At 37.9% G+C, this 23,045-nt stretch overlaps 1 long non-coding RNA gene across 3 annotated transcripts in view; it reads right to left on the bottom strand.

Annotated features, from left to right (window-relative positions):
- LOC140505334 (uncharacterized) overlaps positions 1 to 23,045 on the bottom strand; it is a 54,819-nt gene that overhangs the window by 20,899 nt on the left and 10,875 nt on the right. The window contains exons 2-3 of one of the 3 annotated variants that reach the window (XR_011967453.1): positions 14,246 to 14,280; positions 10,160 to 10,392 (exon numbers count right to left, since the gene is read on the bottom strand). The exons of 1 other annotated variant lie outside the window; for it this stretch is intronic. This is a non-coding gene — a long non-coding RNA (uncharacterized lncRNA). The remainder of the gene's footprint in view (positions 1 to 10,159; positions 10,393 to 14,245; positions 14,281 to 23,045) is intronic. One more of the 3 variants, XR_011967452.1, reaches the window with a different exon arrangement.

Raw genomic sequence — 23,045 nt, 5'->3', positions numbered from 1 at the left:
TTCTAGGACTGTATCCCAAAGAGATCATAAAAATGGGAAAAGGTGCCACATGTACAAAAATATTTATAGCAGTTCTCTTTGTGGTGGCCAAGAACTGGAAATTGAAGGGATGCCCAGCAATTAGAGAATGGCTGAACAAGTTGTGGTATATGAATGTAATGGAATACTATTGTACTATAAGAAATGATGAACAGGAGGACTTCAGAGAAGCCTGGAAGGACTGAACTGATGCTGAATGAAATGAGCAAAACCAGGAAAACACTGTACACAGTAACAGTCACAGTGTGCAAAGACTGTTTCTGATAGACTTAGCCTTTCACAGCAATGCAAGGGCCTAAAACATTCCCAAAGGACTCTTGAGGCAAAATGCTATCCACATCCAGAGAAAGAACTATGAAATTGGAACACAGAATGAAGGAGACTATTTTCTCTTGTGTTATGGTTTGTTTTGGTTTGTTTTTTCTCATGATTTCTCTCATTCATTTTAATTCTTCTATGCAACATGACTAATGTAAAAATGTGTTTAATAAGAACGTATGTGTAGAACTCATATAACATTGCATGCAGCATGTCTCAGGGAGGGAGAGGGGAGGAAGGGGGAGAAAATGCAAGACTATGGAAGTGATTGCTGAAAACTGAAAATGAATTAATTTTTTAAAAAAGCAAAGAAAAAAAGAGAAGAAACAGGAAATGGGCTCCAGAAGTTGACCACTCTTTTCCTCAGAGAAAGGGTACTAGGCTAGAATTATAGATAGATAGATAGATAGATAGATAGATAGATAGATAGATAGATAGATAGATAGATAGATAGATGATAGATGATAGATTTAAATAGATAGATAGATAGATAGATGATAGATGATAGATTTAAATAGATAGATAGATAGATAGATAGATAGATAGATAGATAGATAGATAGATAGATAGATAGATAGATAGATATAGATTTAGGTATAGTTATTTATTTATTTATTTAGTTAGTTTTTAAGTTAGTTAGTTAGTCTAGGGATAATGATTTTCAAGTTCAAGCTGCTCTCCTAATCACTATTTCTTAACAGGGAAGGAGTATCTCCAAGTTACCTATCCAAAGGCTTGACTCCCTTCCCATCAAATACCAGTTCCAAGACTACAGCAAATAAACCCATTTATATAGAAAATAGAAATCAGATGAAGTATACACATGAGATTATGCAGATAATACACAAAGTGAATGAAGTCTTTCAACAGAAGAGATATCTCAGCACAATGAAGAGAGATTCTCCAACGTCCTGATGTGGTAAGCCTAGAATAGGGACATGATCAAGGTGCTAGCTCCTCTACATGTCAGCTCCTTTCCAAGGTATTTCTCTTTCTCTCCCTTCATGAACATCTTCTTGAAGAGAATCAGGAACCATGAGTCTTCTCTCGCAAAGCTGGAAGCCAGAAGATCAAGAACTGTTCTATTAAGCTCTGACAACTTCTCCCCTCCAGCAGGCATAGGGCATTGAGTAATCAGTCTCCACAATAAGCAGAGTGTTCTGAAAATGGACTTTAAGCTATAAATTTCACATGAGTTATTATTTGCCTCTCTTGCACATTTTTATGCATGTGGTGCATTTTAGCCATTCGGGATTTGTCATATCCATCTATTATCACGCAAGATCTATGAGTCCATGGACCATATCTTATCTAAACTTTTTATCTCCACACTCTACATTGCTCTGACCACAGCAGTCACTTAATTAATGTTACTCTCTTTATTTTAATTGAATTAAAGATACAGAAATAAAAAGCTGAGAACTTGGATGAGCAAACTAGGACTTTTTCTCTAATAAATTGTAAGCAGGCAATTAGGGATCTAAAATCAAAGATAAAATCAAAAACTGAAAGAACTTGCCTTAAAAGGTTTTAATACAGAGCTGGTCAACAAGTCAATAAGCATGGGTTGACTGTTATAGATAAGGTGGGAGTGTTTTGTGGAGTTGGTTTTCTTTGTTACAACAGAATACTCAATGCAGGTAACATACAGAAATATATCCGGAAATTATTCTGAAGTAAAAACTGAGAGGTATGTATCAATTATATTTCTTTAAAGAGTTAACAAAAAATTAATTTGTTTATCCAATATAATAATATATTACCCCAATATAATAATATAATATAATACCACAATAATACCTCCAAAGAATTGATGATGATGATGATGATGATGATGATGATGATTTGGTCTGGTTTAAGTGGTCTGATGGAACAGATATTTCCTCTGCCTGGAGATAGAATATCAGCCCCTGTTGCAAAGTACCAGGGATAAGACACAGCCCATGGACTCATAGATCTTACATGGTAATAGATGGATGTGACAAATCCTAGTCTGGTGTAGGCACTCATATATTCAAGGTAACAAGAGAAGGACTTGGCATCATTTCACCCTCTGATTCACCAATGAGAGTCACCAAGGATAACTAGAAAAAAGCGAGAAACTCTGGAAATTTCTGATTTTTATTTTCTTGTTTCTTTTCCATGAATGAAATTCTTAGAGTAGAACAGGGGAGACCATGAATTGAGGAAGAGAAGGAAATTCTTTTCACATGAATTTTCAGGGATACTCCTGAATGTTTTAATATTATCCCTAAAGGGATGCAAGGGTTTTTGTTTCCCTAGGGCAGGTTCATGGGATCAATGACAATACATATTTCACAAGTCAACTTTGCTCTCAATGGAGTATCAGCCATTCTCGCTTAATTAAGCATCCAGGAAGGACTACTGCTACATTGGAAAAGTAGAAATCATGCCACATGCTTCACCTACATAGACAGCCTGACAATTAAACAGCTGTGCTGATTCCAAGGTCCCAGTGTTCCAGCTGCTCAGAGCGAGCTTGGGCAACATCTCCTGTTACCCAATGGTACAATAAGGTAGATGCAAATGCTTCCTTTGAATTTGGAATTGGGATCCATTGTGTTTCAGTAATGTGAATGAAATCACATTCCCCCCTGGAAGTCAATGGCTCACCCAGGAGGAGAAAATCAAGAGGTTTGGTCAGAAAACAATTCCTGCTTCCATCAAGAGCCATTCCTAATATCTGCAGCTCTGTGTTCCCCGTTCCAAAAGCTGGCTTTATCTTATTGAAGTCTCCGGCTAAGACCTATCTAACCCTGGAATGTTAGTGAGGTGGACCCCAAAAATCTAAGAAAGACAAACTAAATTAGATCATGTGTGTCCACACTTTTATTTCTCTCACAAACTGCTTTGATATGCGTCACATGGAAGTTACAGTCCAGAACTAGAACCCCTAAGGGGGCCAGTCGAGAACTGGCTTGATTTGGGATTTGGGGGTACAGAGTTATATGCCTTTCAAAGAGTAGGTATTCCTAAGGGGTGCTAATCAGCTCTGATTGGTCAAAACACTGGGAGGTGGGCTATATTGAAATAAAGGTCTTGAGTACCTCATTTAGGTCACTTAATCCTGGTACAGTAACTTTTCAGTAGGGGCTGATATTCTATCTCCAGGCAGAGGAAATACCTGTTCTATCAGGCCACCAACCCCCAAACCCCACTATGCCAGATCACTCCCAGTCTTGGGCTATCTAGGCAGAAGAAGCTGTACCATCCAAATCTGGGCAGCTTCCAATGCAATCTCATTATCAATAACGTCCTGAAGAACTTTTCAGAAGCGTGCTGGCTGGGATAGGGGACCTTTAAGAATCATTTTTCACAGTGACTATATTGTGGGATACCATTACAATGATATTGAAAAATGCACTATTATAAAATCCAGTAGACTTTTTACTGCTATGATAATTTTATTCTACTTGGATGGACCAGGGTAGTACTTGTATGTCAAAAAATGGCCATTTCATTTGCAGGGTTTCAGAGTACATCTGAGGTTTATCTGATGCTAGAAAATAATGGGCCATTCTCTAACAACCTTCATTGAATCATAGATTTAGACCTGAAAGGGACCTCAGTAGCCATTGAGTTCAACTGTTTTATAGAACTGAGGACCAGAGAGGTTAAGTGACTTGTCCAAGATAACATAAGTAATAACTGTCAGAACAAGAAACTGAATTCAGGTCCTCTGTCTACAAATCCAGAATGTTTTCCACTGTTGCACTATTATTTCAGTCTTTCAAGTTTACAGTGCAGTTGGTAGAATGATAGACCCAGAGTCAGTCAGATCTGAGTTCAAATTCAGCTTCAGACTTGTCAGCTGTGTGGCCCTGAGAAACTCACTTAACATCTCGGGGCCTCAATTTCCTCAACTGTAAAATGTGGATATTAATAGCACCACCCTCCCAGGGTGGGGGTAAGAATGAAATGAAAATGTTTAGAATAGTTCCTGGTACATATTAGATGCTTAAAAACTACCTATTTCCTCTCTCCTTTCCTTTCCTTTTATTTCCTTATCTTTTTCCTTCCTTTCTTCCTTCCTTCCTTCCCTCCCTCCCTCCTTGTCTCTCCTCTCCCTTGTCTTCCTCCCATACTCCCTCCTGCCTTCTCTCCTACCTTCCTTTCCTATTTCCTTCTTTCTTTGCTTCCTTCCTTCTTTCTTTCTTTCTTCCTTCTCTATTTCCTTCCTTCTTTGCTTTCTTTCTTTCTTCCTTCCTTTCATCATTTCATGAGTATGAATACTCTCTCTTCCAAATGACCAAAAACAGAAGCTCTCCATAACTTGATCAATTGCCTTTAAGAGGAGCTAAGAATGGAATATTCACTGCATATTGACCAACCTGGATAAATGCCCATCCGAATTTTGCTAGATGAATTCTTGGCAAAGAAGCATGAAATCCATTACTGGCCTAAAATCAAAGCTTTTCTAGTAATAGTATGGGATCAAAGATTTAGAACTGAAAGTGAACTTTGATGTTAGCTAGTCCAACCCCCTCATTTTTCAGTGGAACAAATAGAAGTTCAGACAAGCCCAGTACCTGTCCAAAATCACAAATAGTATCAAATCCAGGTCATCTGACTCCAGATCCAGTTTTCTTTCCATTTTACTATGCCAAAATTTGTTCTTCATTGTCCTGGTCTTTGATGTAACAGAGTCAAATCCATACCACAGTGAGGCATCCAGACAGTTCACATGTATATCATAACCTCACCTCCCTGATGTCATAGTTCTCTTTGAGAACAGAAGACAAACAGCAATCTCTATGAGCAGCATTCACATTCACTTGTGAGACTGCTGAAGAGAAAATGAACAAATCACACAGATGAATACCTTCCTTCCATCACAATATCGAGTCTCAGGTAAAGTTGAAATAAACACTACCATGTTTAGAAAGGTGTGCAACGAAACTAGCAGCTTATGTGCAAGTTTTAATAAGTGCAATGAATTGACCTGTAATAGGTACATTCCTTTGGATTTTTCCATGTTGTTGGTCATGGTAACACAGCGTGCTCTCTCACCCACACTAAAGATAACTAGAAGATGACCTGGCAGAGTTGCTGAACTAATTGGCTTCCAGAAATACTGGATAGGAAATGATGAACTGGATATAAGTGTAAAGTTCCAGCTGCATCTCCATTTCTGTCAAAACTCACTGGAGTTTTTGAGTTAACTTATTCCTTCTGATCACCTCTCCTTTTTCTCGCTTTGACTTCTTTTCCTCTCTTTGACCTCTTTCTCTATGACTTCTTTTGCCTATTCTTTTCTTTTCTCTAAAATATTCAGATATTAAAGCAGAGAAGTCAAAGTTGAGAGGGAAATATCCTAACCTAGGCCTCTTCTAACCATTCACCTTTCTCCCTCTTGCTGCCTAGACTACAATCCATAATTCCCTACAAAAACTGCAATCTGTTTTTCATGATCTGGCTATCAGATGCAATCCATCTACTATTCAAATTGGTTACTGTTCAGATTTTCTTAGGGTTTTAGGGGTAACTCTGTGTGTGTGAATACTCTCCAATGACACACCACTGGAGCCCCTACCAGGGTGCTTCCCATATATACAAAATTAGACAATAATAGAATTAACTCTTTAACATGAAACATCTACTAAATGAAGCAAAAGCAATGATAATCATATTCTGTCTATAGAAGGAAAAAAAACAAGAAAAATCAAAACATGATCTAATATCCACAAATCTGAGTTATGCTATCTTACCAATGCACAGTTTCTATGCAAAAGAGTAGCCATACACATGCAAACTTAGCATGAGTGTACTTTGGTAATTTTGAACTTAAAAAGCTGGTAGCACATCTTGGAGCAACTGGAAATGTGGATCTCTAGCTCAAGAATGATACATATGTAGATTTGTGTATCATCTTTATAGGAGCAATCATTGAAACAATGAGAATGGATAGCAACATCGAGAGGGAGGAAGAAAATAATATGGCTGAGGGCAGAGTTTTGACAGATACACTTTAGGGGCCTGAGGAAAAATATGAAATATTGAATTCCCAGAGAAAGGAATTAATTTCTTATTGCTAAAGTTTTCTTTCCAAGAAAATGTGGAGCAGTAAGTAGGCTTGATAAAAAAGATTAGAATAGCTGCTATAGAGAATATAAGCAAGATTCAGTCAGTGATGAATAAAAGGATCGCTATGCTGCAATGAGGGCTCAAGAGGGACTAGATAAGGATGAATTTTTAGTGGACATGGTAGTTTCATGACTTCTCCCAGTAGTCTTTGGTATCTTTGGATTATAAGGGGAAAAAGTGGATGATAGCATTACAAATAGTAGTACAGAAGATAAAGGGATTCGAAAGTAGAGAACAATGAATTGTTGAAATGGCTGATCTTGCCAAAGACCTTCTTAAAAGGTGACATCTAGAGCTAGACGGAATAATGATATACATATACACATACATACATACATATATGTGCATGTATGTACATGTGTGTGTCTGTCTGTATCCTAAGATTACATTATACTGCCCTGTTTTGCAGGCACAAAAATTCTCAGAATGGATAGGAATGGATGTTTGGAGAGAATCAGTGGAAGGCAGTCTATGTAGGAGTTTTGTTCACAGAGATTTGGGAACTGAAACCAATTTGACTAATATGGTCTGTTCTTAGAAATATTCTCTCCTCCCTATGGTTCCAAACCTAAGGGGAACCTGCTGCTTTATTTCTATTGCCTGTGCTAATTATTTCCTTCCTACATTGAGTGTTCTGTTCATTTCTCTCTGTTCTAATTTGTTGTCCCAGATTCATAAAATTAATTTAGTGTACTAACCTTGCAAATATGGTTAGTAGGGAAATTTTGGAAATGGGTAAGAAGAACAAGTCTGAAATAAATGGCTTAGATAACATTCAGCATGCTACATAGAAACCAGCTTCAGGTAAAGATGGAGCTTCTCCCCAAAATTTGCCAACCCTTCAAGTGGGTTGTGATCTCTTTCTAAAGTGATACAAGGTTCTAAGCAGGAGAAATAAAGACCAAGGACAGGACAATCTGAAGTCTATTGCCTAGATAACTTTGAGTTCCTCTGTCCCCATATCTTCAGACAATGCTACACAATAATTTAATAGTACAATTAATTTTTTTGGTTGCCACATCACACTGTTGATTTATACTGAACTTCCAAGTCTACGAAGCATTCTAGACTTTTGTCACATGAATTGCCTTCTAGTCATGTCTATACTAGTATGCATTTGTGCATTTGATTTGCTGAACCAAAGTGAAGGACTATACATCGACCTCCATTAAATTTAATATGGTAATCTTCAGCCTACCAGATCAGACTGGGAAAAGCTTTTTGGATCCTGGTTCTATTGTCCAATACATTAGTTTTTACTCCCAGCTTGGCAGGATTCCTTTCCAAATCCAAGTAGGACTATATGTCCTCTAAGGTCCCTTCCAATTCTAAGATTCTGTGGTTCTAAGGAGTTGAGAATGAGGATGGTAGTAGTAAGCCAGAGATGGGGATTAGTTGAGGTAGGGGGTAATGGAAAGACAGTGGGACAGTGAATTCAACGGTAGTGTACAGTGCCCAGATGGTGTGGTTTATTATGGGGTCAGGATAATGAAGGGAGCAGAATAAAGTTGGGATAGGTCATAAATTGGAAAAACAGGGAGGCATTGGAGTCCATGAGGGTAAAATATGGGTTGGAGGGGAAAGGCAATGGGAAAAGTAGAAGGATAGATGAGGATAAGGAGAATGAATTTCAAAGTTCTGCATCATGGTAGTTCAGCAATTTGGAGTAGCGATGAGATTTAACATGTAATCATATGATTAGGGCAGAAGAAAGAGGTTATGAGGATCATAGGATTTGAGGAGGTTGATGACTTGCAGGCTAGATTGCCATGAGCCATCAATGTGAATACCAAAGCCACCAAGGAGGATGGCAGGGGATAGGTTTGAGGTGACCTACATGAATGGAGCAACATTTTTAAAGAGATTTGCTTACTTACCACTGGAGACAACACAGTGGAGGAGTGACTTCTTCCCTTCTCCGGAAAACTGTGATGAAATTAATATCCCATGTGGTCTTACTTACAAAATTAAATAAAATGAAGGCCAGAGCAGAATAATTTATCCAGCATCAGGGAGAAAATATAAAGCAGCTAATATGAATTGAATAAGCACAGAAATATTAGCTTGATGAAATGCCTAGCGTTTCAGCATTTCCTTTCCCCTGGGTGGTTCTCATAAGTATAGTTTTTTGTTATTTTACTATGAATGTAAAATAACTTTGCTCTATGAGACTAAGTGATCTCTTCTTTGTACCATAGCAATATAGATGTGCTTTCCCCTTAAGATACAGAAATAATCTTTGTGTGTTTCTTTTTTAGTTTAATTTCAGCCCTCAGCATGGACAGGAGGTTCATGTACTGGAGATCATTTCAACCTCCCTTCATCTGTCATACTCCTTGGATCTGGTCATGTCTAATGAAGGCAAATATTGTCTGTGATTCATTAACTTGTATGAAATCACGAAATGTAAGAGTTGTAAGAGATTTTATATGTTATCTTGTCCAGTTGCTTTATTTTACAAATGAAGAAACTGAGGCCCAATGACGTAAAATGGTCATGTAGATTTGACCCAGACCCATGTCTTCTGATTCCCAGATGTAGTCTCCTTATACATTATACCAATATAGACAAAGAATTCTTCATATTAGCCAATTATTCTATAAGTGATGTAGTTATAAAATCTAGAGCCCCTTGGAATTATGCTGTTAGCCAACAGACTATTACTTTTTGTAAGGATTCCCATGGCAAATCCGATCTTAAGGATTCAAATTAAAAAACAAAGAAACAAAAACCCAACCCAACTTTTTCTAACAATGAGAAAGCAGCAGAGCATCTGTTGTTATCTTAATAGATACTTTTATCTACGCAGACAAGACCACTACTAAAGGAAACTTCTCTTGTGCTAGAACGGTCAGTCTAGTTTGCTGCCAAAAGGGACCCTATATGTTATAAATCTCAGGGTTTTTGTGTATGTGTGTGTGTGTGTGTGTGTGTGTGTGTGTGTGTGTGTTTACTATCAGGAAATAGCATGCAAAGCCTTCTCACTAATGGTACTTTCCTCTTTTATTATTTCTCAGACCCTCCACCCTACTTTATGGATGTTACCCAAAGCATTCCAACATGCACATCAATGCTCTTGCTCTCTGGTTTGGCAGAAGGAATATATAATTCTATGATCATAGATGTGTTAGAGTAGAAAGAGACCACAGATAATCTCATGCAGTACAAACTGAGGCCTAGATGTTATGACTGAAGCACTCCAGATCTGCTAATGGACCTGTTCTCTCTGAATGTTGGGACTTTTTCCAATGATATACAATAAGATGTTTGGCAGAAAAAATGTCACTGATTTACATTCACAAACAAGTGAGACACACACAAGCAGAAAGAATGAGGTTGAAATGGAACTAACAGACACATGGCATTTAGGGAAATTTTTTGGCTCTATACATACACCTTCAAAATGAGTTCTATAAATTGATAATATAATCCTTAACAGTACCCTGAAAGATAAAAGGCTCACAAGTCTTCCTGGAGATGATGGAAATACCAACACACCCCAAAAGAGTCTCCATCAGAAGGAGGTGCTCCTTTTCTCAACATGAAGAAGTGACAAGTATAAAGAGGAGAGAGCTGTTCCTATTTTCTGTGAGGAGAAAGCAACTTTGAGAATTAAATACTCCTAGAAGATCATAGAAATTATGCTTATTAAATGCTTAATTATGCTTTTATGTTTAATTATACTAATAATGCTTACTTCCATCCTAGTCAGGTATAGTCTTCTAGCCTCTTCAGCTCCTTTCTTTAAGACTGGAGACAGCGTTGTGTTTTTGGAATATTTCATGGTCTTCTAGAGTTGAATGTCACTGTAGGTAGCCCTCTTCAAGGGACAATTATTTTTAAACAAAGTAGAGAAAAAAGAGAAAGCTGCCTGTTCAGCCTAGCCATTTAACTTGTGTCGGGCTTCTTTTCTGAGATGTATTGTTCTGTCTGCAGCCAAGAAGCAAATGAACACATTACTATGCTAACCCTTTCCAAAAAGATAGAAGGTAACTTAGTGTAAGTAGATCACAAACATTGCCAAAGATGGCTAAGCAGGGACAAGGCTGCATAGCTAGTGAAACTGAGACCAGAACCCAGGTCACTGACTTCTAGTCCAATGGTCACTCTTTCCACTAGATTTTAAAATATGTTTTCCTCAAAACTTGGGTGTAGTCAGAAAGGAATGCCTAATTAAACTATATCACCAAAAACCCTAATTTTAGAGATGAGAATTCAGACTAAGGTAAAACTAGACCCAAAGAATAAACAGAAGAGTGAATATTCCTCATAAGATCACAATAGAAATCACTTGGGCACTTCAAGGTTTACAAAACAGTTTCCTCATGACAATCCACGAAATGAAGAAGATCAGATATCTTTGGCTTCATTTTATACATTAGAGTTAATGTGTGGAGCTTGCAAAATGGTACATGTGAAGTACTTTGAAAAATAACAGTTTAAAAATATTGCTATCATTATTGGTTTTGTTTAACAAGTCAGTGTGGCCAGAATGATTCATCACCTTTTGGACAACCTTCACCTGACAAGCTGAAGCTCAAGTTAATCACGGTATGGTAGATTTATGGTATGGTAGTCAATGAGATCTGGGTTCAGATTCCCATTGTGCTACTTATTATTTGCATGTTTGGGGGCAAATCTTTTAATGTTGCTGAGTCTCAATTTTCCAGTCTGTAAAATGAAGGGATCAGACCAGATGACCCCTGAAGTCCCTCCTTGTTCTAGGTCTAGAAGGGGGTGGCAACAGTATTGTGTAGTTTGTGTTTGTTGTGTTTGTCCTTCGTTTCCAAAGAAGACCATGCCATCAGAGAAATGATGACCTGACTTTCACTTGACTTTCCTTTGAGTGTGTGCAGGTCACCAGTCTCACTTCTCCCCCAGAACCATCTGAATCCAGTGACCAGATATTCATCAGAATAACTGGAGATAAACTGGGAGAGTTAACATCCATTTATTGAATAGGCCTGTTTAAGAAGTAGCCAGGGCATGGCCCCACTAATGAGGCAAAGAAAAAGAAAGACATCAGGGTGGGAGGAAAACAGCAACAGTTACTTTTGATAATCACTCTTAAGACAGGAGGGTCCAGAAGAGGCCTTAGGCAAGGGCCCAGTGGTATCTGAGCTTCAGAGAGTATTAGGTTTAAGATTTTGGGAAAGCGGAGAGAAGAGAAGAGAAGGGAAAGGAAGGGAAGGGAAGGGAAAGGAAGGGAAGGGATCTACCAGTAAAACTCAAGTCGGGCATCTTTTGGCCTTTCAAATTATTGAGTAGCTGGCAGAGAGCTGGATGGAGTCAGGAAGACCCAAGCTCAAATCCGACCTCAGATAGTTACTAATTCTATGACCTTGGTCAAATTACTTAAACTCTCTGTGTCTCAGTTTCTTAATTAGGTTGAATTTGATGGACGCTAAGATCCCTTCCAGCTCTAACACTATGACCTTATGATCCCATCAAAGTTACATTTGTCCTTATATTACAGAACCATAGATATTCATTGTCATACATGACATATATGAATTCTAAGTTTTGTTTCTTATGATCTACTGGAACTTGAGCTTTGTGGCCAAGACTGTTGTGAAGATCAAATGGATTAACATAGGCAAAGGGCTTTGGAATGCTAAAGCACTATAATCTAGGCCAAATCTCTTATTTTACAAATCAAGGAACTGAGGTCCAGAATCCAAGTCACTTACTTATTGTCACATAACAAGTTTCTGAGGGATTCAACACTAGTACCTTAGTGATAGTATTCCTTACTCTGCCATACTGGTCCCCTTCTCCCGTTGGTGAATTTCTTTGGGGTCTTCTATTTTTTCCCCTTCTGGTCATGCTTCATTCTCTTCCTGGTTATGCTTCTGTCTATCATAGCTTAACAACTGGTCACTGGTACAGTGACTTCTTCCTCTCCTCCCCTTTTAAACTCCTTTAAAACTTGTCGTCTCTTCCCATTAGAACATAAGCTCCCTGTGGACAGGGGCTTTCTTAGTCTTACTTGATTTGTATCCCCAGTGCTTAACACAGTGCCTGATATGTAGTAAGTGCTTAAAGATGCTTGTTGCCTGCCTATCTATTCCAGATAGAGATTGACAGCTAGTATGACACCACAGAAATTGTTAACAGCAATGTAAAGAAAGATGTTCAAAGTTCAGACTCTCTGTAACTTTCTTTGAGATCAATTACATTGTGAGCTCCTTGAGGGTAAGGACTGTTTGCCTTATTTTGTATTCCCAGTGCTTAGCATAGTGACTGGAACATAGTAGGCACTTCATAAGTGTTTATTGCCTGATTTACTAAGATAGATTAGTGTAGGTGTAATTTTCTCCATTTGCATCGTTTGACTGAAACTCATCTTTCCAATGAGCTCTTAATTGTAATTATCTAATGAACTTTTCTCGATTCTCATCTTTACTGACTTCTCCATAGAATTCAACTCTATTGTCCCTTTTCTCCTGGATAATCTCCCATTTGGTTTGTGATACTCTCTTTAATTTCTTCTCCTCCTTGTCTGGCTGCTCCTGCTCAGTTTCTTTTGCTGGATCTCTTCCCATATCATACCCACTAGCTGTGAATGTATCCCAGCTTCTGTCTGGCCTCTTTTATCTTTTTTCTCTACACTCCCTTACTTACAATATCAATAGTTACCATAAGCTTAATTATTATCTTGATAGAGATGACTCCCAATTTGTCTATAATCCTCTAATCTCTATCCTGAGTTCCATTTCAACATCAGCATGTGCCTATAGATATCTTTCAATTTTACGTTCTGTAAGAATATCAACTCATTACTTTTTTCCCTCAAACCTACCCATGTAATTATTAGGGTCACTACCTCCTTCAAGTCAACCATGTTTGCCGTTTTATTGTCATCCTTGATTTCCCTCTCATTTTTAATCAATGCCAAATCTCGTTATTTTATCTTTAAAATGTCTTTCAGATATACCCCCATCTCTCTAGTAACACAGTCACTACCCTGATTTAGGACCTCATTACTTTTTGCTGGGACTATTACAATAGCCTTCTAATCAAAAATCTCCCTTTCTTCAGCCTTTTTCCACTCCAATTTATGCTTCACAAAACTACCAAAGTGATTTTCTTCAATCTGACCACATTATAGCTCTATTCAATAAACTCCATGGAGTTCTATTATCTCAGGGAATAAACTGCTGGTTGCCTGACTCCTTCCTACCTTTGTATTCTACTTACAAATTACTCCCTCCCACTCTCTGTACAGTGTGGTCATAGTTGCCTATTTGCTGTTTTTCACAGAAAACACTTCATCTCCTAACACCATACCTTTGTACTGATTGTCCCTTTATGTCTGAAATCTGCCATTCCTGGTTTTCTGCAAGACTCGGTTCAAAGACCACATACTGAAGGAGACCAATCCTAGTCCCTCCAGGCTACTAGTTTCTTCCTAGCCAAGGTTACCTTGGATATGTCTTTTACGTATCTATGTATGTACCTGTTGTCACTCTCCTTGAAAGCAACAACTGTTTTCCTTTTGTTTTTATATGCTCAGTTCTTAGCATAGTACCTGTCATGTAATAATCTCTTATGTGCTTGTAGTTAGTTGATAGGAATTTTTTGGATAACAACCCACTAAAATAGACACTGTGGAAGCAAATACCATTGAACAAGGTTGACCTTAGAGATGGATAACATAAAGATGGCGTAATTGTTGTTATTGTAGGAGCAGGACTTACAGTAACAGAAAAATGTCACTTGTTCAGTTCTTTCTCTTCACCCCTTACTATGCTTATAAATCTACCATCCATTAGTGCCTCACCTTTGTGTTGAGGTTGCTCTCTCCCTATAGTCCTCCTAAAATTCAAATATAACACATTAAATCTCCAACACTCTAGTGTGACTGACTTTATCAAAAAGGTAACAAGAAGGGTTAAACAACAAGGGAATAATACTAGCTGAGTGGCTGAGAAATAAAAGGGTTTTTTTTTTAGCACCTAACAGAGGAAAATTGTCTGAAGTTATCAGAACACTCAATACTGACTTTTAGCTAACTATTCAGGTAATATCAGCGAATTCTCAATATCTCTGGAATTGCGAGATTATTATTTAGTTAAATTCAATTAAGTAATTTTACAAGCATTTATTAACTGACTACTATGTTCAAATCACTGTGCTAGGCACTAGAGATTTTAAAAAAAGGTGCAACTGTCCCTGTTCTCAAGAAGCATATATTTTACTTAGTGGCAGTTGCAATATGTACACAGGAGAATAAATACAAAGTAGTTTGAAGTGAAATGGAGTACTAACAACAGAATGGGGTGGGGGAGATTATGAGTGGGAGGAGAAATCAGGTATGAACGTAATGAAGCAGTTATACCCAGAACCTATCTCAATGCCTGGAACATAATAGACCCTTAATAAAAGCTTATAGACTTACTGACTTAGTAAAGTCTTGAAAGATGATAAGGATTCTGAGAGCCAGTGATGAGGAGATTACATGTTGCAGGTATCACTTAGTAGGGGATGGTGAGTGCAAATACCCATAGGTGGGAAGTGGAATGTCATATTGAGAGGGACATCTAGTGGTTCAGTCTGGCTAGGAGCTAAAGTGTATAAATGTGGAGTGTTAAGGAAAGTAGTAAGGAAAACTTCAGGTAGGTTTATATCTGGCTTTGGACTTATATTGGGCTGTTTAATCCAGTTACATTTAAAATTATAAGAATTCTCTATCTATTTATAAAATTGAAATTTTTCAAGTTATGATTTTCCCCCTTTCTGTTGTAAATATAGTATTATGTTCCTTCAATTATTTTACTTCAATCGTTTTTTTTGTTTTGTTTTGTTTTCCCTCTTCTCACTGGCTCTATTCCCTTCACCTCTGATTCTTCTAGTTTGTTACACTTTTCCTTTAGGGTTTTATTTTTTGGCCCCTCTCCTGCTTTTGTCTGATTATTTCTACCCCTCCCTTTTATTCCTCTCAATTAGTCAGCTAGATTCTTCTGTCCTCTAACACTCTGTGTGTGTGTATGTGTGTGTATATGTGTGTGTGTGTGTGTGTGTGTGTGTGCGTGCGCCCCTTCTGGAAAAGATGTTTTTCATTTTTCACTCTCATTATCCATCTTCTTTTTTTGTTTATTCTAGACCCCCATTCTCTGATTCATAGTCCTTATCATGTTCTCTTTCTCTCTTTTCTTTGTATTCTTCATACAATCAAAGCTTTCAAGGTATCTGTTCTAGCTCCTCTCTCTAGGCACTTTCTGTCCCAGGGATTACTCTTTTCTACTGTGCCTCACAATACCATTTATATTGTAAGCATCAGAGAGGTCACTGCTCCATAGCAAGGTACCAGCCCCTTTCACCTACTTCCATTGATCTATACCCTTTCTTGGAGATTTCTTTTGTTCCCCTAAATTTGCCTGGAATTCTCCTCTCTGTGTCCATGATCTCCTACTCCTCCAGGTGCCAGTTGCCTCCAGGGGTTCCAATTCTACCCCTTTAGTAGATTTTTCAGGCACTAAAACCCCAAGGCTTCATCCATGTAAAGTCTTCATCTATGTAAAGTCTTCATCTCCTTTCATTCATCCATAAAACCCAATCCCAGCTCCAATGTAAGGCCTCCTATTCTCACTTTTTCAATCTTCATTTACTTTCCTGTAAACTTGTCTCTTTCTAAGATCACAGAGATGACCTTGACATCACTACTAGCCCTTGATTTGATCCTAGCACATCAATGCTCCATATTCCTCTGCTTCTCTCCTCCCCTTTCATGTACCCTCCTGTAGTTTCACAAAAGATGCAGTCACCTGTCGAAAGGATATTGACAGATTCTGTCCATAATGCCTCCTATCTGCCTCTTCACTGATGCCTTACCCTTCCTGGTGGGTTTCCTTGAGTGTCTGAGACTCCTCCCATGCTGGGCAATTCACAATTTACCGGTCTAAGTCTCTGTTCCAGTGGGTTTTGGAGGGTCAGAACTGCCCCCTAGATGGCTGTTGTGCTCTTTCCTCAGGCCTGGTGGAATGCTGCACAGCTTTCCTCATGCAGGGCCCTTTTCTGGTTACCCATCTCCCTTCCTCAGTTCTTTGGCCTGATGTCAGCAGTTCAGAACTACTAACAGTTCAGATCTTTGTTTGCAGCATTGATTTCTGGATTTCAGCCCCTGGCAAGCTTTTGCTCCTGAAGGGCTCTGGCCAAGTTGGCTATCAATGCCAGAGAAAACTCCTATAGCCTGGAGTTATGGTGTCTATGATATTAGGAAGAGGGAAAGGGAACCAGGGCGTAGGGATGAGTTAGGATGTAGATCTGTGTTGTGTCTTTGTTCTGTTAGTGTGGTCTCACTGACAGTAGCATGACACGTAGGGAAGTGTTTCTAAGTGAACTCAGGGTGAGTTCCTGGCTTTTTTAACCTTGTTTTGGATTCTTGATGTTCTAGATCATGGAAACAACTGAAGTCACTTTATTTTTGGCACATTATTTCTGTTTTGAGGAGGTATGAGAGGTTATGGGGATTGGAAAATCTGTCTTCCTACTAGCTATAACAAAAAAGCAGTTCCTTCTTTTTCTCTCTGTTTGTGGGTATTTCATGTATCTCCCTCAGAACCAGGGGACCTATGCTTTAGGGGAAACTGTCCCATACGTATGTACCAGAAATGTGGAACTTCTCTCATCAAGGACATATCACCCTGTATTGTTCAGTTGTGAACAAAGAGAAGAACTAGGGAACCTGAAGTTGGTCATGATCTTAACAAAAAGAAAATTGGCTCTAGATTTGCCTCATAAGTATATGTCTCAGAATATATCTGAGAATTCTCATCTTCTTATTCTTGTTCACACTTTAGTGAAGTGAGCAGTTTTTCATAATAGCTCTGTCCTTTAGGAACTTACACTTTGAAATAGGCAACATATTGCAAAATATGTAAAATAAATGCAGTTGAAAGCAGAAAAAAAATCAAACATGATCAAATCCACACTCATTATTCTCCTAGAAAAAGCTGTTCTTCCTTCTTAATTCAATTCAATTAAACACATTTACTAAATGTCTCCTACCGGAAGACAAGGAGCAGCATGGCGTGGTGGACAGAGGAATGACCTTGGAGTTAGAAAAATGTGAGTTCAAATCCTGCCTCTAATACATACTAGCTTTGAGACCACATGGCCACTTAACACCTTAGTAACCCCTGACAACTCTCTGAGATGATGAGTTATAAGCAAATTGTAGATTCATATCAATGAAGCAAATTTCTACTTTGGAAGTTTCCAAAGCAGTTTGACATGATAGGTTCTGTGATATGCGGTAAAAGATAACACAGTCCCTGCCCTTCAAGAACTTCTCTTCTACTACACAAACACCATGTGTGCATAGACAAGTTAAAATGCACTAATTTGAGGAGAGAAAACACTAACAACTGCAGGGATCAGGAACCTTCTCAGAGGAGGTAACTTCTGAAGTGAGCATTAAAGGTTAACTTAGGATTCTAAGGCATAGAAGTAGAAAGGGAGTGGAATGGAGAGAGAATAGAGGACAGATTGCATTATGGTGGAAATGGAATGTTCACCCTTTGAATACAATATGTCTGTTCTCTAAAAACTTCCATGTAGCAAAGGGATTCCATTCATATCCTCCCACCTTGCTTTGTTTCTGTGTACTTGATGATAGAGTTAGGAACTTTCCTTCACGTCTAATAAAAATGTCTGCTGCTGATATCCGCTTTGCTTTCAGTGAGCATGGAGGCAGATGGCTATGCTGACAAAATCTCTCACAAGCTTTATTTATATTATCGGAGGAGACAACTTTTAAGCTAATAACATATTTGAAAAAGTAAGTTTTGTCTTTTTTTAAGGTAGAGTAAAAGAAAATTTTAAAAGGCCCTTAATTAGTAAGGAATTTCTTCCTGGTTAAAAAAGAAACTTCAGAAAACCCTAAAAATTATCATTTAAAGATGTGAGCTTTCTATGTCTGTATAGTGAACTATACACAATTAAGAACCTCTAGCCAGTCTGCAAGATTTGTAAAGCTTTGTAAACACACAGACACACACACACACACACACACACACACACAGAAAGTCACAGACACACAAATGAATAAAGACAAGACTCTGAAAAGACCAATGAATTCTGGTTCTAATCTGCATTGGTACAAGAACTAAAACATCTAGCTTTATTTTTTTCTTGGATGAACAAAAATTTACATCAATTTACATCAATTATATCACTATATATATGTATCATACATAATTTATGCCAATTTATACTCTCCTAACCTCAGGGTAACAATTTAATAACTGTTTCTTAAGTACCACACATATATATGTATATATGTATGTATGTATATTTTCTATATACTTAGCTGTGTATCAGACTATCTCTATTCTTATGGAATTTTCAGTTTAATAGGGGTATATGGCATTCAAGAAAACAACACACATACATACATACATACATACATACATACATACATACATATATATATATATATATATATATATATATATATATATATATACATCTACAGAGAGAGAGAGAGAGAGATGTATATATCTATGTCTATCTCTGTACATATGTATATATATTGAAAAGTGCCAAAAAAAGTTGCATGAGGTCTGAGGTGGAAATTTATTACTCACTGGGGAGATCTTGGAAGGCTTCATAGAAGAGTAATAGGAATTGAGTTTTAAAGTCAGAAGGAATGCAATATGTAAAGGGAAGGGGCCAGACACAAGGCACAATGCCATTGAGGTCATGGTAGGAAAAAGTTGTAGGAGAGGGTTAGAGAAAGATGAGAAATTCCATCAATCTAAAATATTGAATACAAGAAGGGTGGTAATTCTGAAATAGTGATGAACAAGCAACATGGTGGCTCATTGTGGAGGACATTGAAAGCCAAGAAAAAGATTTTGAACTTTACTCAATAAGTAATAGGGAGCTATTAAGGACATTTAATCAAAACATACTATGATAGGAAGTATGTAAAAAGACTAGCTTGATAATGATATTGTGATATTGGTTGAAGGATGGATTGGAAAGGGAGGAGTATAGAAGAGGTAAAAGCTCATTAAAAAGTTATTTCAATAGCCCAAGTATAGAGGTTTATTTCAGAGGTGGTGGAAGCAAGAAAAAAAAAATTAAGAGACAGAGCCATGTATTGAAAGGAAGGAAATAAACATTTATTATGTGCTTACTATATGCTAGGTACTGTGCTAAGTACTTTACAAACATTATTTCACATGCCATTTATCTTGTGAGATAGGTGCTATTACAACTTGAATTTTACAATTGAGGAAACTGAGGCAAACAGATTAAGTGATTTACCCAATGTCACACAGAAAATATGATGTTGAATTTGAATGCAAGTCTTTCTAAGTCCAAATATATCCACTGGATCTTGTAACTGTCTATAGAAGAGATAGACTCAATAATCCATTTTTAAATTTGGGTTGGAAACTTTCCCTTATTTTGTCACTGCAAGTAGCTCTAGAGCCCAGTCCCCAAAACAGAACACCTGAGAAACTATGTTTGAAGGAATAAGATGATAGTAATTAGCCCCAAGACAGCACTTTCCTTCTCCCTGAAGGGAGATCAAATTATTCCAATGTAATATATAATTTATTATGTAATCACTGATTTGTCTCTTCCAAATATTCTGTTGAAAAGATTATACCAATATGAGAGCTCTCTGAAATGATCTGAAGTGCTCACTGGAATGGATCCCGGAAGACCTGGATTTGAGTGCTACCTCCGATACCTAGTCACATAACTCTGAGGACATCTCTGAGACTCAGTTTACTCATATGCAAGATGAAGACAGTAATACTTTCACTGAATACCTTTTATTACCTACTGAGTGCAAGGAAATCACTTTGTAAAAGTTGCATAGCACTACCTAGATGTGAGCTAAATTGCTACTACATTTCAATTGTGATCAAATTAGAAATACTATAACATCGGGGTTATATCCCATTGTTATATTGAGAGGTTGGTAAAATTTAGAAAATAGTAAGAATATAAAGCAAAAGTCGTAGGGTTCAAGATGAAAGTCCCTGGATTGATTTTCAGTGGGAATGAATATTTTGGAAAGGAATGAAAAGGAACAGAAAAGGGAGTCTACAAGTGGACCAGGTGAAAGAACCAAACTGAACCAGAGGGTAGAGTTGGAGTGAAGCTTATACATACACAAAATCTCCTAGAGAATTCTTGTGGACCTCAGAGATGGCAGCTACAGAGCACCAGTGAAAACAACTCGGGGCCCCATATTTAAGAAGGCCTCAGGATTTCACAGCAAGCAACTTCAGGACCCCAGGAGAGAAGAAATCAGGTGGCACAAAGGATAAAGAGAGGTGGGGGAAATGGTAGAGTCTTAAGAGCTCCTGCAGTCTTGTAGATAGAAGAGTAGCTGTGGCTGTGGAGATAGAAGAACAGTAAAGGACAGTCATGAGGTGAGTAGAGCAAGGTTCTTCTCATTGCTTTCCTACTCTTGTGAGGTTATTGGATTCAGCGATTCTTATGGGAATGAGATTTTCCTGGAAACATTAGGGTAGAACTTAAGGTCTGGAGATTTATATAGGGCCCTAGAGGAGACCTATATAGGGAGATGTTAAATGGACAGTTAGAGATTGTCTCTCTTGCAATCACAAGTGCAAAATTCCTTTCCAGCAGCATTTTTAACTCTTTATAATTTAACAATTAATCTAGAAGACTGTATCTATCCCTAGGGGAGGGAACAGCTCACTGAAGGATGTGTTCATCCTTTTATCAGTCTCAAGTGAAGGAATTCCTCTTTTTGTAGCATCATGAATCTGAAGGATTTTAAGTTCATGGGGAGAAGGTGGGATTGCAAAGAAGGAAGGAACATTGTCTTAATTATATGTGATTTCTTTTTGGGTTCTTTGTGCTTTTTGCATTCTATTCCTTACTGAATGTAGGCTATCTTATATCTGATCAATATTGTTAACTTGAATGCTTTCATGGAAGCTGAAGGCTCTTTCATCTACACCTGTGGAAACACAGTCTTCATTTTGGGGTTCTCTGGGGAAGTCCTAGGTCTTCTGGAATGGATTAAAAACAGTGATTTTGGAAAAATTCACAAGACTGAGACTGGTTCTTGAAATCCCATAAAATGAGCCCTCAGCCACAGGATACATTATCATTGCCTTTCTATGATAATATCACTACCCATTGTGACATATTTTCCTACCATCATTCCTTCTAGTTACAGATACGGATGGGACATTAGAAATATGAGAATGATGTAATAAAACTGCCTACCATGAAGGCAATTAATGTGTGACCTTGCTTCCTGGTAACTTGACCTCTTCTAAAACTGCTTTTGTTTCCTCCATTTAGGTGTGCGTTGAAGTCAGCTTTAACTGACTTATGAAAATTAATTGCTAAATTTTCTGTGCAACCAGTTACACTTTAAAAATTGTCTATCACTACAAATCAGTACTTGATTTATTGTTTTGCAGGCTGTCTAGATTTAAGAGAATGTTACTTATATGAAACAATACTATGTATTCTTAAATATATTCTTAAAACTGTATATGTATACATTTTTTTTCAGAGTCTAGGGGTGTTCAAGGAGGACTAACATACCTGGTGCAAGGGCTTGCTGAGCCCTTTTCAGAAATGCCCCTCCACATTTAAGGTCCACCCTATCACTCAACTCTCACCTATGGCTCCAAGAAGCTAAAGCATATGCAGCAACCACAGCCTGGTAAACCATCTTGGCAGATGAGCTAAGCTAGTCTGAAGGTAACCAACAGGCCTCAAACCCATCAGTGAGTTAGGGGATATCTATCCAAAGCACATGAAGACTTCACCCAGTGGAATGGGGAGATAAGAACAATTTGTTTTAACGACCACGAAGGCAGTTGAATCAGACACTGTGGATCACTTTGAGTTTGGTCAGATATGGAAGACACCAAAGTCATCCACTATATCCCAGGCATAGCCAGTCATCCTGACTTTTGTTTTGTCAATGACTTTGATATTTCTGGGAGAGAGAGTGGGTTGACTTTGTGCAACTCTGACTCACTTAATTTCAACTTATGAATGATTCAAGACATGGTCACCCTGTGATATCATTGGTTCCCTTAGAAAGCAAAGGATAAACAACATGAAACACTTATCAGCACCTTTGTATATTACTCTATAAACACTGCTTGATCTCAAGAGGAATGCAATAGAAAGTTCAAGGAATGAAGTAATAACCAGGCTGGTCACCTAGCGATGATAGGCAGATGCTGCTTCTGCTTTTGCTGCTGTTGCTGTGGCTGTTGATGATGGCGACGACGATGATGATGATGATTAGCATTTATAAGTTTTGCATAGAACTTATCAGCCATTATCTAATTTGAGCCTCATGACATTCTTGACCCCACCCCTTATCTCCTAATAACCGCACACAAAGTTAAATAGCCAAGTTAATCATAAATGGATGACTTTTGCAGGAATAGGAAAATACAAGCAAACAAACCAGGGAGCCCCATAAAGAAACTGGAAAACTCACAACGCAATGGGTAACAAGTCTAAACACCAAATGGAGGAAGATTGTCTAGGCTTTCCCAGAAGAGTCATTCCATTAAGATTTTACTTGCAGCATTCTGCTCAGAGTCACTATC

The sequence above is a fragment of the Notamacropus eugenii genome, chromosome 5 (assembly GCF_028372415.1).
Source record: "Notamacropus eugenii isolate mMacEug1 chromosome 5, mMacEug1.pri_v2, whole genome shotgun sequence".
In the NCBI taxonomy this organism is placed as follows: domain Eukaryota; kingdom Metazoa; phylum Chordata; class Mammalia; order Diprotodontia; family Macropodidae; genus Notamacropus; species Notamacropus eugenii.
This window is presented reverse-complemented; position numbering and strand designations above follow the sequence as displayed.